Raw genomic sequence first — 16,055 nt, forward strand, 5'->3', positions numbered from 1 at the left:
GACGGGAAGGAAGTGGGAGGAGGAGGGGGAGGAGACATAGAAAGTTTCTAAAGAGAGAAACAGAGAAGAGCAAAATTGGGGGAAACATGTAAATTTTGGAAAAAAAATTAAACCAATTGAGGGGCTTTATTCTGGAGAAGTGGGTTGAGAAGGCAGGCAGTCTGAAGAAAACAATCCTCAATATTATTAAGGAGCCTATAAATTAAACACAAGTAAGAATTTTCTACGGATTAGAAGTAAGCCATGTCAGACCCGCATCACCCAGGGCCTTCTCCACTGTCCTTCATGCAGGCTGTGCTTCTTGTAAACGTTTTGACTGGTTAGGATCCTGCCAGGTTACTAGGGCAGCAGGAGAAAGGTCCGTGAATCTGCTAGAATTCATAAGCCCTTTGAGTGCAGATGTTCAATAAATATTGACTGATAACAACTCATATTTACTGCTATAACTAAGATTAGTAAACTTAATTGGAAACACATTTAACGTTAGCGTGGTGGTTATGATTCATGGCTAACAGGTAAAAAGTAAAAGTCAAGTTTTACACATTCTCTCTTCTTTTTCTTAAGGACTTTAGTGTAGATGAGTTGTCACTTGCTATTAAAATTTCAAAGTCACATTTGCAGTCCACCTCTAGCAAGGAAGAAAGAGGTCTGTGGTATGTATTTTAATTGCTAATCTTGCTCTCATGTTATCTTATTTTTTCAGTGCTTATATCCTGTCCATATCTACTCTTTCCTTTTTAAAAATTTTATTGCACTATATGTATCTTTGAAAATGGCCACACATTCTTTTGCAATGAGGTAAGGGACAATTAAATACATACTTAAACCAGATGTTGCTTGAAGACCCCTTAGAGACTTAGTTAAAATTAGTTCACCCCCAATCCAAGAACCTCAAAGTATCCCATGATTTCTACACTCCTGTGGGTCATGTCATTGCAGGCCCATCTATTCATTTTTTTGCTCATGCTTTCAACAAGTATTTATTGGCCACCTACTACCTCCTAGGCATTATTATAGGCGATAGCAACACACTAAGGACTTCAGTTTGGTGAAAACCAAAGGCAAGACAAGTTCCTGTTCTAGTGGAACTAACATTCTAGTAGTTGGGAGGCAGGCACACAAGCAAATAAAAGTAAGAGAATAATGTGTGTGAAAAGATAGTTTCAGACAGCAAAAAGTTTGACGAAGAAAATAAAACAGGGTAGTGTGAGGTCCTGTGATATGGGAGCGGGGGTGGGGGGCAGCGGAGAGTACTTAATTTCCCCAGGGGTGGTCAGGGAAGGCCTCCCTTAATTTCTCCAGGGAGGTCAGGAAAGGCCTCCCCGAAAAGGTGACCACTGACTGGGACCTGAATGCCTGGTTGGTGGGCTGAAGATCTGAGGGAGGGGTTCTGGGCAGGGGAGCCACCAGGGCCATGGCGGCTTCAAGGCTGGGCTGAGCTTGGCATGTTGCAGAAGACAGGAAGGCCAGTGCAGCAGGGTCAGCTCTACTTGGGAGAGAAGCTACCCATCGGGCTACAGTGAGACAGGAGCAGGGGCTGGATCATAAGGGCTTCATAAAAGCCAAAAGAGAGAGAGGAGTATGTATTCTTAGCGGGGATGTGAAGGGATGTGCTTTATGATTATTCAACATCACTGTTTCTGTTTTATGGAGTGAAGATAGTACAGAAGCAGGAGACCCTCTAGGAGGCTCTTACAGTTGTCAAGCCACTAGACCTAGATGGGGTGTTAGACATGCTGGTAGGAATAGGGGAGGCAGGTTTGGTTTTGGTGATGCTGAGAGCGAAGCCAGTCTGCCGCCACAGTCCCCCATCTGCTTCCCTCACTGATTTCTGCAAGAAATCTAATTACACCGAGATTGTGAGTTTTCGAATATTACTTCAATTTGTGGGGCTAGAAGGAGTTCACTCTGGGGAGCATGCAGGCATCTTTGATAGGACCCCCCTCTGTCTCAATGCCCTTTTAAGGGTCCTTGGTGCCTGCCTGTGACACTCCTTTCTATGCAATTCCTCTAACACATGCAATCCTGTCCCCACGGCCAGCTTCCTCAGAGGGAGAGAGTGCCTTGGCCTCAGTGCCAGCTTAAGATCATGGCAGACATATTAAATCATGTGGGAACCCACGCGCATTCCACATTCAATATTATTTACACGTGAGCTGACTTGTGGCTGGTTAGGTGATGGGCTGCTATGGTTTGCAGGCGTTTAATTAGATGCTTAGTTTTATTTTATGATTTACTTTTCTGTTGTCTGATGTGTTTTTCGGTAGGCCTCTACCATTTTGTAGGCCATTGCAAAGCTCGCATCCTTGTGGCTGTGGAACTTCATGATTCACGTGGCCGTGGTCAGGCCTGTGGGTGCGGCCCAGGCTTGTCAGCATTCTAACCAGTGACATCATCTCTGTGTCACCACATGCACACACAGAAGTGTTGTCCACTAGTGTGGCATCGGCAGGTTTCCCTGACATGCCCACGAGGGAAACACATGTCTCCCCATACTCCCTCCTGCTCCTGGAACCCTGAGCCACTATATACAGAAGTTAGGCCCCAAGAGTGCAGACAGGCCCTCCTCCTCCTTGCAGGTTCCTTTCCATCCTGGACTCCTCCACTCCTACACCTTGGGCCTGGAGGGGTCAAGCCACAGCTTGAGGCAGCAGAAATTCTGGGCCCTGGGTTTCCTGCGGCTGACCTGGGGCCCTGGCATGCCCTCTACTGAGGATGCTGAGGCCAGAGACTGGAGCCGGGGGTTAAGGGTATAGACCAGAAAGAGAACACCACTGGAAAGGATTCAGGACCACCACATGCAGGAATATTGGAGCAAAGAGATGGGGATGAACCTGGGAACAAGAGGGAGAAAGTGGTGGGAAAGGAGTATAGTGGGGAAGCTGCGGGCAGATCCCACAAAGGCGGCCTCATCTGCTTCTGCTCCCGCAAGGGCTACAGTGCATATTTCAGCAACCGCATAGGTCACCCTGCTTCATCCTTTCTGGCATCATCCCACGCCTGTCCTCCCACCTTCTTTTCCATCCCTATAGGCCCAGCACATCTTGGAGGCGAAAGGCATCCTCCCTACGTGTGGAGACTTGAAACTGAGACAGCACATTGGGGAATTGAACACGTTAGCTCTGAAGCCACACTGCTTTGGCTCAAATCCCAGCTCTGTGCATAATCACCTGTGCACCCTAGGCGTATTTCTTAATGTGCCTGTGCCTCAGTTTCCTCATATGTAAAATGGGGTGGTAGTAGTTCCTCCTTCACTGGATTGTTGTAAAGTTTCCTGCTAATTGCCCAGAGTATGATAAAGACTCCATGTATGTTGAGCTGTTGTTATTTGAAAGAATGATCGAAACAGGATCCCAAAATTGTGGTATATTTTAATGTTTACATTAACCAATTCTAATTCTAATTCAAAACACACAGTAACATTAACTGTGCTATTCACAGGTAATTACAAGAATTTGTTTGCTTGTTTTTTAATTAATTTGTAGCACCCGAGAGACAGTATGGTCCAATCATGGGACATGAATTTAGAGTTGAATGAGAAGCATCTGTATCTATGACTGTATGCATGACCTCTTTGCAAACAATGTCAAAATTCTAAATTTGAGCTCCTTTGTGAATGTTTGTCTCCGTGCCAAATGCTTTTCATGTCCTTTTCTAACCCCCATTCCCTCCCACATTCATATCTTAAGATGACCAGAGCAGATAAAAATGGGGAGTTGAAATAAACTTCACTTCCTATCTTTCTGATTTCCCAATTAAATTAACAGGGTACTAGGCCTTTGATGCCATAATTGGGTGATTTATACGTGTTTACATATATCAGATATATGTATATAGCTTAAGATGCAAATGTACAAGGAGAAATAACGCAAGGCTAAAGCTCATTTGTCCTGGAAACAACTGAAGTCAGACCAGCGTTTAGGAGATGAAGGCCTGGCGGTCCAGGCCAAAGGCAAAATATGGGGAGGGCAGGCAAGCTCCCTGTACCACACAGTTTTGTTTTAACTCATTTTGTTTGTACACTCAGTAGAAGCTGTGTGTAACACCAGGAAGGAGTGGGTGATTTTCAACCAAATGACACTTCAAGACTGCAAACATGACCCTAAATTACAGCAGCCATAATGTAGGAGCCTGAAGAGGGATGCAGAGTTAATACTGCAGCATGATTTCCCCTGGAAATACCAACGCTGTTCATGAAGTGCTTTGTGGCTGCTACCCAGGGAATGTAGCTTGCAGAACTTTAAAAACAGGAGCTTTGGCAGCTCTCCGGGAAGCTGAGATGAAAGTCTACCTAGAGTAGAGCAGACTGGCTGACCTTTCAAAGGCCCTTTTATCCTTGAGAGTCTATGGTTTTGATGTAGTGTTGAGTATTTTTCAACTTCCTATCAAGAAGAGTCAGTGAGTTATGAAAAATAAAGTCTGGTTCTGCACTAATTCCCTCATGCATTTTTAAAAGGTTAAAATATGGATAAACATTGTAGTCACTCAATAAATAATAATTCTAAGAAGATGAGAAATTTACATCTTTCTACGTTGCAAATCTAAGAGTTAAAAATTCCATGGGGCACCTGGGTGGCTCAGTCGGTTAAGCGGCTGACTCTTGATCTCGGCTTGGGTCATGATCTCGGGGTCCTGCGATTGTAGGGTTCTGCACTCAGTGGGGAGTCTGCTTGAAGTTTCTCTTCCTCTCCTTCCCCCACTTACACTCGTTCGCTCTCCCTCTCTCTCTCTCTCTCTCTCTCTCTCAAAATAAATAAATAAATCTTTTTAAAAAAGCCTTAAAAAAAAAAAAGTCCTATGAAGGCATGCTTGGGGGGCAGTGGGAGTGGGATACCGTTTTTTTAAAATGGGAGACAAATCCTTGTTGCTCTGCTCGTAGTAGGAACAGAGCACATTTTTGTTGAGTGAATGAGTTATTGAGTAACACAGCTTTCCTTCTCAATATTATTTATTTTGGAGGAAATAAAGTCAATTAATAATGATGACCACTTGAAAAAGTCGATGACATTTATTGAATGCACTTTACCTCAGTTATCCTTTGCTATATAGCAAACCACAACAAAACGTAGTGGCTTAAAACAATATTTTATTGTTTCTTAGGGTTTTATGGGTTGACCGGGCTCCATGGGGTGGTTCTTCTGGTCCATATGGCATCTGCTGGGACTGGAATGTCCAAGATGGCTGTCTGGAGCCTCAGTGGGAATAGCTAAGGTTTGACTGGGCTTTTTTTTTTTTTTTTTTTTTTTTTTTTCTCTCTCTCCAGGGGTTCTCTGCAATTGAATAGGCTAACTTCTTTATATGATGTCTCAGGGCTCCAAGAGCAAGTGTCCCTACAGGACAAACCCCTATGTGCAAGCACTTACTAGGACTCTGCTTCTGTACCACTTGTAAGTATCTCATTGGCCAAAGCAAGTTATCCAGCCAAGGCCAGACTCAGTGTGAAAGGGCACTACATAGGGGCTAAATCCCGGGGGGCATGGTTCATTTGGGGCCACAAATGTGACAGTCAGCTGTACAACCCATGTGTCACTCCTGTGTTAGACATTTTACATAGATTTATCCTCTTCGAAAGTTAAAACAACCCTGTAAAGTGGATACTACTTATGATTTTCATTCTAAGATGAGAAAACCAAGGCACAGAGAGGTTGTTGACTTTCGTGCCCACAGTCACACTGGTAAGAAGTAACAGAAGTGGGACTGATTTTAAGCCATCTAACCCTAGAGCCTGGAGTCACAAGTCTGAGGGTATAAGCACAAGGATAGAAAATGATCAACTTCTAAAAGTAAATAATATCTCAGAAATATTTAGGTAATATTTGATTTAAAAGTTGACATATTCAAAAGCATTTATAAGAATTGTATCCTCCTCTTTCTATCAGAGGTCATATACATCTTACCTCCTAAAAGAATTGTGAACCAAGCAAAGCAAGACCACTAGCTTGATGAGTTCTGCTGACCTAGGTTAGAATTTTTTTCTTATTTATTGAGTTATTCGTTGACTTCATTTCCTCATTAGAAAATGGGAATGATAATATCTAACCTGTAGGGCTGTGGTGAGGATAAAATGAAGTAATATAGTGAGCATAGAGTGTCTAAAATGTTCTTAAGGCATAGAAGGTGCTCATGCCCATGTGTAGGTTGGCATACTAGACAGAGCTGAATTTGGTAGGACATATGGGGAGCAGATTTGGGGGGATTCATGATCTCCTACATGAGCTCACTGGAAAATGATTAGAGCAGTGAATTTTAACCACAGCATAAGCTGTTATGCCTGCCCACAGCTGGGAAGCACGGACCAGAACAGGGTGGGAGAAATTACCAGTCTGAAACACCCCACCCTATGAACAAGGGAAAAATAGACACCACAATCCCTCCAAGACTCATGGCTGGTATCCTCAGAGAACTAGTCGAAGTAACCCAATCCAACTTGATCAGGGTCTGTTTAATCCATTCAAATGTAATCCAGCTCTACGAATCATTTAGGGCATCCCCCAAATTTGGAGAGTTATGTACTAGCCCAGTAAGGATCAATTATCTAGTCCTGGTCACTTTCCAATACAGAAAACTATTTTGACTCTGTCTCGTGAAGATGTGGAAAAAGGGAGAGAAGAAAAAACAATCTGTCATGGGTAACTTTCCAAACCTTAGTTTCCATTGTCTGGTTATGCCAACAGCTGTCTGCTGGTTTGGAGGCAATTTACAGCTGGAAGAAACAAGACTCCACATTTCTTCCTCTGGGATTTGAATGATGGCTTTTTCCATGGTATTATGGTCACAGTTCTATACACGAGTTATGGCAGCTTTAAATTACAGCCACAATATTATGGGAAAAAGGATAAATCCCTCACTGCCTTCTTTTATCTCCAAAGCACTTGGGAAATGGGGAGGAGACCACTTACCCCAGAGGAATAAATTGATGGTGGGGGATATGTCTGTGTCAGAAAAGGCAGCTGGCAGCAGGCTTTGCTGAAATGCTCTCAAATGCTAACACGTTATTATACAAATCTCTCTTCCCCAGATGCAGGCAGAAGGACAAAGTAAAAAAGGATGAGTGAGAGGAGAATGAGAAAAGGGCAAACCCTTTTACAATCTGCTGCTTTCCCTTAGGTCACAGGGAGCACATTGCCCAAACACTGCTCTCCACGCGCTTGGGGATGCTCTTTCCAAGGCATGGCTTTTAGTTTGTTTTCTTTCTCTCTCTTTCTTTTCTTCCTTCCTTCTTTCTCTCTCTCTCTCTCTTTCTTCCTTTCTTTCGTGTGTGTGTCTGTGTGTGAGTAAAGCGATAGAAGTTTATTAAGTGAAGATACAGATAAAGCTCTCAAGAGTGAGAGGGGTCCCAACAGGGTTGTCAACAAGGGCCTTTAGGGTTGGTCTTTTATAGAAAACTAACCAGTGGGGCACCTGGGTGGCTCAGTTCTTAGGCATCTGCCTTCGGCTCAGGTCGTGGTCCCAGGGTCCTAGGATTGAGCCCTGCATCAAACCCCACATCGAGCCCCACATTGAGCCCCACACTGAGCCCCAGTCGGGCTCCCCACTCGGTGGGAAGCCTGCTTCTCCTTCTTCCACTCCCCCTGCTTATGTTCCCTATCTCACTGTCTCTCTTTCTGTCAAATAAATAAATAAAATCTTTAAAAAAAAAAAAAAAAAGCTAACCAGGGAACTTAAATCCTTTTAACATCCCTATTGATAACACATTCAATGGCTTCCTTCCTTTTTAGGGGCTGGCTATTCTTTTGTTGGTCATAGGTGATTATCATGTGGTCCCCCACCCCACAGGCCTAGGGCAGGGTTGTCTCCCACCCTGGTTTTTGGTTTTCTTAAGGTAGTTTTCCGTAACTCATTAAATGTATTTCTCACTGTCTCACAGGCCTGAGTAATCCCAGTGCTGTGCCTCCGTGTCGTGATACGGTTTTTCTCTTACTAGCTGTGTAAACTCAAGTAAGTGATTTAACCCTGTTGAGCTGGGTTTTGGTATCTGAGGAATGGACGTGATGACACTTATGTCACAGGATTACTGGGATAGCTAAATGAGGTGGTTTGCACCTTCCTTTCTGTCCCCTTTCTTCCAGACTCTATCAATTCTGTATCCCACATGTCTCTGAAATGGATTCTCTTCTCTCCATTGTCTTGCCTATGCCTCGTCTCTCACCTGAACCTTGGCAGGAGCCTCCAACAGGTTTCCCTCCCTCAGATACTAGAGGGATCTACAGAATACACACTGGCCTCCATCTGAAGCCCTTGCGCGGTGCCTTGGGCTATGGCATGAGGTCCAAACCCTGGAGCAGAGCACCCAAGCCTCCTGTGTACTGCCCTCCCCCCTCCACCGCACTCTCCACACACAGCCCGAGGGCAGATAGTGTGGCCTGAGGGGGACAACAGCTGTTTGTCAGTTGGCAGAACTGAGAATCCAAGAGAGTCTTGCAACCAGGTGGTCAAATGAGCAATGGCTAAAGCTGAAGTTTGGTATGGAATTTGTGTTTGAGCTACCTATCTTTGTCCTTAGGAGACCTTTAGCAACCTAGGTTTACTTTTGGACAAATATGCTCCCTTGCATTATTTCCCCAGCTTAACAATGGTCTGTTACTTCTAATTTCAAAAGGAAGAAGAAGAAAAGCAAGCAGTACTCTCTTGCTTTGATTAGAATAATCCCAGGAATTCCAGTGGAGGGAAGAGATGGAGGGACTTTGGAAGCTTGGGAGGCCAGCTTGGGGAGTGAGAACTCTGACACAGCAGGGTGGCATAGGGACAAAACTTGAGGGGGGTGTCAAACAACCTTGCTCCACCTTTGCTCCTTCGGTGGTGTTACCAGGGCTTCAATTTCAGTATTTTAAAAATGAAAGAAAATTATATGAATGGGGATCTTTACATTCTATGCAAAAAAGAATCAGAAGCTGAAGGACAACTTTGAAAAACACACAAGAACAGTAGACTTCTCAGCAAGAAAAAGCAACAAATCACTGATCGGTACAAAATCATGGATGACTTTCAAAAGCATTAGGCTAAGGGGAAGAAGCCAGGCACAAAAGGGTGCAAACTGCATGATTCCATTTCTATGTATGACATTCTAGAAAAGCAAACTTTCAGGGACAGGAATCAGATCAGTAGCTGCAGGGAATGGTGTGTCAGGATGAACTGCAAAGGGGCATGAGGGCATGTGGGGGGTGATGGAGCTCTTCTGAGTCTTGATTGTGGTGTTATTACGAGACTGTGTCAACACTCATCCAACTGTATACCTAAAAAGGGTGAATTTTACTGTGTGCAAATTATACCTCTGTAAGCCTCATACACACCTGCACTCAGAATGCTCCTACTAGAACTGGTTAGAATAAGGGTCTGCATGGAGGTATCCAGAAAATGGCCATTTGGGTTTTGCCTGTGTTATATGTGAAGATTCTGTGGCAGATTTTGTTTTAGAAAGAGTTCTGCTGCTAAAAATATTTGGAAACCACTGAATAAGACTAATGCCATTGGGGGGCAGCCGAGGTTTCTGAAGAGAATGCTTACTTTATGTTGTTGGTTTTTTTCTCCCCCCCGGTGTACTTTACAATGAGACAGAAACCATAAGAGAGAGGGGGGGAAAAAAGACCATATATTTACTTTCCCTGAATAACCTCCACAGTGTTTTCTTTCCCTAGAATTTCATCTTAATAAGAACTCTGCTCTCTAAATTTAGGAGCAAAGGTTTGGGAGCCATCTGTCTTTGCCAGCCTGGACAGGCCTGCTGATGGAAGTCCTCAGCCCAAATGAGCACCCGATCGGCTTTGCTGGCCCCCACACAGCCTCGGGAGCATGGCAATACAAGGACTTCGGAAAGTTTTGCCAGCAGGGGAAGCCAACTGAACGCATCGCCCCTGCAGCTGTGGTTTGGCTCAGGTAGCAGACAGCTCTCCTGAGTTCAGGTTGTGCGACCCTTCCACTGGAAAGCCCTTCTGTGGGGCAAGCACTTGCCTTTTACCACAGTCCCCCCTGCTTGTGACTGCAGTCCCCTGGTACGTCTGTCTCCTGGCTGGGTCCTGAAGGTGTTAACACTTGTGAAACGGTTAGGGTTTGCTGACAAATATTGGAGCTGAGGGCAGTCCCTGGAAAATGAAATTCCTTCTTTCCAGCGTCTCTGCTTCATAGCAGATGTGCTCAATCATCCTCGGGAGTCCCCACCTCCTGTGTTAGCCCTGTGCACGGGGACCCTTACCTCACACTTCTCAGGACCTGCCAGACTCCAGCTCTGTCTCCACCCTCCAGACCCTCTAAAGGCCTCTGGAAGTCGTCTGACACAGCTCCTGTCAGTGGCCCCTCTTGCATGGCTCCTTCTCTTCCCAGATGCTGGCGACAGCTCCCTCTCCTTGTCCCCTCCAGGTGTGGGGGTGGTAACAGCTTCTCTCGGTTACAGGTGCCCACCTGCTGCACCATCATTCGCTGCTTTTCGACCCTGCTCACGCCCATGTCAACAGTCCTTCCACGGCCTTCTCTTCCATTAAACCCTTTCACTGTTGCATCTGATCTCTATTAGGATGGTGACCGTTACAACTCCCCTGCCCCCATGACTTCTCAGAGCTCTTAGCATAAAATCCAGACCCCCTTCTGCCCCGCCTCCCTGACCTCTCCTGCTACCCTTCTCTGGTTCCTGGGGTTCCATTCTGTTCCAACTCTTTTCCATTTGGGGCCCTTCGTGTCTGCTGTTCCAGTCAGGAGTGTTCTTTCTCTGGATGTTGGGGTAGCTGCCTTGTTCTCATCATTTTGGCAGTGAAGTCAGATTCACCTCTTCAGAAAGGCCTTTCCAGGTCACACTAGCTAGGTAAGTAGCTCTCCTCTAGACCATTACCATCCTATTAACCTGTTTACTTTTTTGTTGTTGTTTAGCCCTTATCACTTTCTAAAATTATATAAATTACATTTGCCATCTGTTTGCTGTCTGCCTCTCCTCCACAGTAATGTAAGCTCTGTCTTTAGGAGGGGACACAGGCACTCTGTAATGATCCTGGGAGGAGGAATCCCAGTGAATTAACAGAGACTTAATCAGTCAGCATTACCGCAAGAAAGCAAAGACGACAAACTCAAATGGAGTCAAATTAAAAGAGTTTAATGAAGGAACCTCTTAGAAAGATGAGGGAACCAAGGAGAACACAGTAGCCTGGGGCCAGTCACACCAGGGCCATGTGTGTTTGCCAGAGCTCAGAGAAGGGTGCTGAATGGACAGGGCTGCCTAACAGGAGCCATGGCCCTTGGCGGCAAACCCCCAGCCACCTGGCAGGGAAGCAAGCTTGCTGGCCACTCTTCTCCATTCCCCCTTTCCAGTCTCCTGCTGGTGCTTCCCATTATCCAACAGGAAGCTGGAGGACAGAGGAGTTGCAATCCATACAGGTCTGCTTCCTGGGACACAGAGCAGGGTGGAGAAGATCAAAGAATGCATCCAGAGGAGCAAAGACACATGAACAGCACAGCCACTGGACTCACTGGGCTCAAGACAATGCTTGGCGCCAGACCCACCACATTTGACAGCCCCAGGGAGCACCATTGACCTAGAGCTGTGCAACATGGCAGCCCTGCCTGGCAATAGGATCCCAGAGAAGGAGACATGAAGTGAATCCAGAAATTCCTGTGGCTTTGGCTCCAGGTTCTGTGGACTGATGGAGGAACATTTACTCCTTCCTTAAAATAGGACAATCAGGGCAGATAGATTCACTCCAGGGCAGGCCTCCTGCATAAGGCCACCGAGATCTCCTCAATGCCCCTGTAAGATGGGGACAGAGAGAAATCCTGTGGCTGGTAGGCTTGTACCTTCTGTGCCAAGGACATTTCTGAAGTTGAAGAGCAAACTCTATTTATATGCGGTGTGGCAACAAGAGCTTGTTTTGCATTGTGTTTGGAGGCAGAGAGGAATCAGGTAGCAAGCTGACAACACTGCTGATTTGTCATGGAGGGCAGAGCTCTCTAGGCTTTGGGAGGGTAGGAATAAAATCATCCATCTACAGGATTAGTGGCTGAGTGGGTAAGAAGCCAAGTCACCACTCACGGCTGCCATCAACTTTTAGCCAGGTATAGAGTTACTATGGAGACATGTACGGAGCAGGTATATCTGAGTGGATTATTAATCAGAAATCCTCCTCCAGTGCCTAGTAGGTATGAGAAGGAATGAGAATTCACAACAAAGTGAGACAGGAAGTTACCTTTTAACAATAGACAGTGAGATGCGGTATTGAGAACCAATTACAAGGGGACACGTTACATCACTAAGGGCGGAATGGGAGATACTTGTCAAAAGGGTTTGAACATTAGGCTAGAGAATAATTATCATGTGATGAAAACTGCTGCCGGAACAATTTCCCCCATTTCCTCAGTCTAGGACAGGTTGAAAGAGGAAGTGACCTGGGATGGCTGTGAATGGAGAAGCAGGCATGGACAGGATACAGTGCTGGGGTCTGCAACTCGTTCATCCTGTTGGCTGCCCTGTATCGTTCCATAAACACTGCAGAGTTGCAAACAGCTGTGAGTTCTGTGCTGCTGCATTGACCTGCTAAATTTAATTTTCCAACACACTTTTCTGTTTGAGCCATCCTATATAATTTACAGGAAATAATGTTGTCGTTGCTTTTGGTTGTTATGCATTAGCTTTGCTGCAAAAGAAAAAGGAATGGCAGACACTTGTTAATTTCTGGTAGGAATTTTGCTTCCTCATAGGGGCAGCTGCTGCATGTTTCATTGACTGATGACACCCTGATCCACCAGAAAAGAATAAAACCAGGAAGTACATGTTCCTCAGGGGACATTAACTTCCAACTTAGAATGCTGAAACTTGTTCTTTCTTGCCATAAACCACCCCAAGGCGCCAGCTGATAATAGATTAAGAAATTTATTTTCAATGTGAAATTTGCATTTGAGGCCTTTATTAAGTGAGATCTTTATGTATTCAACATTTATGGAGCCCTCCCTGTGTGCCAGGCTCTGTGCTAGGTGTGGGAGGATACACAAATGGATAAGACGGGGCGGACACCTTTCCAAGAAGCTCGAAGTCCAGAGTGTGGGGGTGAATGTGGGAGACAGAGCTATGCTGTGATGGTGAGAATCACGGGGCCCCTAATAGGAGAGACTGCTGACCGAGCCGTGGGTCTCTTCCATTTGCTTCTGAGTTCCTCTCTCCAGCCTGCTTTGTGTCGTGGGGCTGGCTGGTAGGCAATGCATCATGGGTTCCAGTACCTGCTGTTCTGGTTGGATCTGATCAGTGGGGAGCCCTAGCAAAAGATAAATGGGAGGGAAGAGGGTAAGGCTGGGGTCCTAATTCTCTGGGATTCCTCCTCTAGGATCATTGCAGAAAGGCTATATCCCCTCCTGAGGGATGCAGCTCCTGTCGGGCGGCCCATGTCATACATCTCTTTCCTCTGGCGTCTTGTAACCTTCTCTTTCTTCCCGGTCCTTTCTAATCTCTGGGATGGTTAGAGTACTGCTAGCTGTGGGGTTTTTTTTTTTTTTTAATCTAAAACCACATTTTAGTTTCCTTAAACCTGCTCACATCTTTATAACTAATCCCGTTACTAATTCTCCCCAATTACTCAGTAATAATGTGCCACCTCCTTCCTGCCGGATCCTGACAGCTATGGAAGATCCCCAGAGAGAGGTGAGTCCCCAGCTGAGTGCAGAATGGCAAGCAGAGTTATTTGGGTGAAAAGGGGGAAAGGGTTCATCAGAAGCAGCAAGCACCCTGTGCAAAGCCATGGAGGAAAGAGAGATCACTGTGCGTTCCAGAAGCCGGGGCATGGTACCTGACCCGCCTCCTTCCCCCCAACATCCACCTGGACACCAAGCCCTGCACATTCTGCCTCCTCACCCTCTCTCCAACCTGCCCACTTCTCTCCACCTCCACCACCCTCGTCATTTCTTACCCCGGTTACTACACCGGCTGTGCAATCATTCTCATTACCTCTTGACAACACTTTGCTGAATGCTCCCAACCTCAGGATAAATAAAACTCCTGGGCCCTGCCTTCTTGTCTCCTGCCTGAGCCAGGCTGAACTTGCTGCCTCGTAGACAGGGTCTCCCCTCCTGAGCGGCCCACACTGAGCTCCCTCTTCTGCGCCACTCCCTCTCCCTCCATCTGTTCTCTAGGCTCACTCCACATCCCACAGGAAGTCTCTGGCTTCACCCATCTGCCTTCAGGGACCAGCCGCCCCTCCATTAGGAGTGAGACATCGTTGCTTGTCCATCCACAAGACGCAGAGCTGCTTATGGACTCAGACAGAGGATGAAACTTCGTAAGAGCAGGGACTTGGGAGGGGGGGTTGTGCTCACTGCTGTTTCCCAGGGCCCTGGACAGTGCCTGGCACACAGCAGATGGCCGAGAAATATGTGTGCAATGAATGGTATCCCAATCCTATCATTTACTAACCATACGACTAGAGCTTTACTTTCAGCCCTGTATGCCTTGGTTACTTCTATAAAATGAGAAATAGTCGTAATTAACACAGGGGGTTGGTGTGTTGATGCCATGATACTAGTACACATAAGCCACTGTGGGAACTGTAGCAAACTGTCAAAGAATATTGCAAAAGTCAAAAGCCCTGGCTAATCCCAGAATAATTTCTCTCTAGAACTGCATTTCTTTGTCCTTAGCTTGCAACACACAGATGGGCACCTTCTCCATTAGACTCATTGCCTATGGACATATTTTATTTCTTTTAAAGTAAGAAGGAAAAGGAATAAAATAATAATGAACATGTAATAATAAATCCAGTCTGGATTCTATTTGCCTTTCTCCCAATGCAATTATACAATATGATTTTAAGTCTTTGTTTTTTAAAGTGGAAAAAGGCCCCCAAGAAGGCACAAGTGCCCAAGGCCCCCGAAGTCATGTGTCTCTGTTTCTCTCACTGTCCTACTGTTATTTTAATAGATAATTGGATTCCAAACTTGATTATGTAAGCAGCTACTATAAGCCGACACTGCACTATGCAGAGGGAAATCTAAAAAAGGGTGAGGGGGCTCCCCAAATTTGGGGTGCTCGCCAGATGTGTCCGGGTAATGGCGAGGCAATGAAGGAGGACGATATAAAGATGGAATAATCCAGACAGAAGTCCTGTTTCCTCAAAAAGCGATGATGTGGGTGGATGGGAGCTTCCTAACACATGATCCCAGCATGATGAACTCTGTGTCTGGAGGAAGGTGACACAACACTGTGGCTTCATATCATTTTCCAAGTCAGGAGCCTGAAGCTAAAAAAAATTTTTTAAATATATGGATGATAAGACATGGAGCGGTAGCAGTATGATTTTCCGTCCTCACATTTGTAATGTATCCTGTCAGAATTAAACTTGATTTTGCTGAAATACCTAATTATAAGCTCTAAGAAAAATAGTAATACTGTGTAGCATGTGAAGACATCAACCGGCTTTACAACATGCATATCCAGATAAACTTTTGACTTGGTTAAATAGGAAAATAGAAGGAAATGCTCAGAACAATGCAGGAAGTGTTCTGCCAACTCCGGGATGCAGCACTATCAAGACCTCGATAGAGTTGATCACTGTGGGGGATGGAATTGTGGGTTATTTTATCCTCTTTTTCTTATCTATTTCCTTCTGTTTACAATGAGCACCTGCAAATTTTGTCTCTAAAAATCAATACAATTTTCCAGACCCATCTATACAAATTATAATGTCATATGTTGAGAATTTCTTTCAAGAAAATAATCAGAGATACATCATTGGGTTGTTTGCAAAACTGGAACATTGAAACAAGCTAAGTATTTATCAGGACAGGATTGATTAAATACTTTTTATTCTATCCCTAAATGGTCATTAAAAATTATTATTGAGATCTATATTTATTGATATCAGAGACATTCACAAGATATTGTTGAATGTGATGTATAAAAATGTATAAAAGGGTATACATGACATAATTCCTTTTTAAAAGTATTTAAAATGCCCTTTGTGAATCCAGAAGAGAAATACAGGAAATACAGGATGTTGTTACTTCTCTATATCTTTCTTTCTAGTCTTCTTCTTTTAAAAATTTTTATCCTTTGATTCTTTATTCTTTTCTAACTAGGAAAAAAAACTAAATTT

At 44.9% G+C, this 16,055-nt stretch overlaps 1 long non-coding RNA gene across 1 annotated transcript; it reads left to right on the forward strand.

The window, feature by feature from the left end:
* Nucleotides 1-9,765: 9,765 nt before the first annotated feature.
* Nucleotides 9,766-12,747, forward strand: LOC103677935. The gene is made up of 3 exons (XR_572569.2): nt 9,766-9,873; nt 10,683-10,792; nt 12,336-12,747. It is a non-coding gene; the product is annotated as an uncharacterized LOC103677935 (long non-coding RNA).
* The last annotated feature ends 3,308 nt before the right edge of the window (nt 12,748-16,055 follow it).

The sequence above is a fragment of the Ursus maritimus genome, unplaced genomic scaffold (assembly GCF_017311325.1).
Source record: "Ursus maritimus isolate PB19 unplaced genomic scaffold, ASM1731132v1 scaffold_20, whole genome shotgun sequence".
Taxonomy (NCBI): domain Eukaryota; kingdom Metazoa; phylum Chordata; class Mammalia; order Carnivora; family Ursidae; genus Ursus; species Ursus maritimus.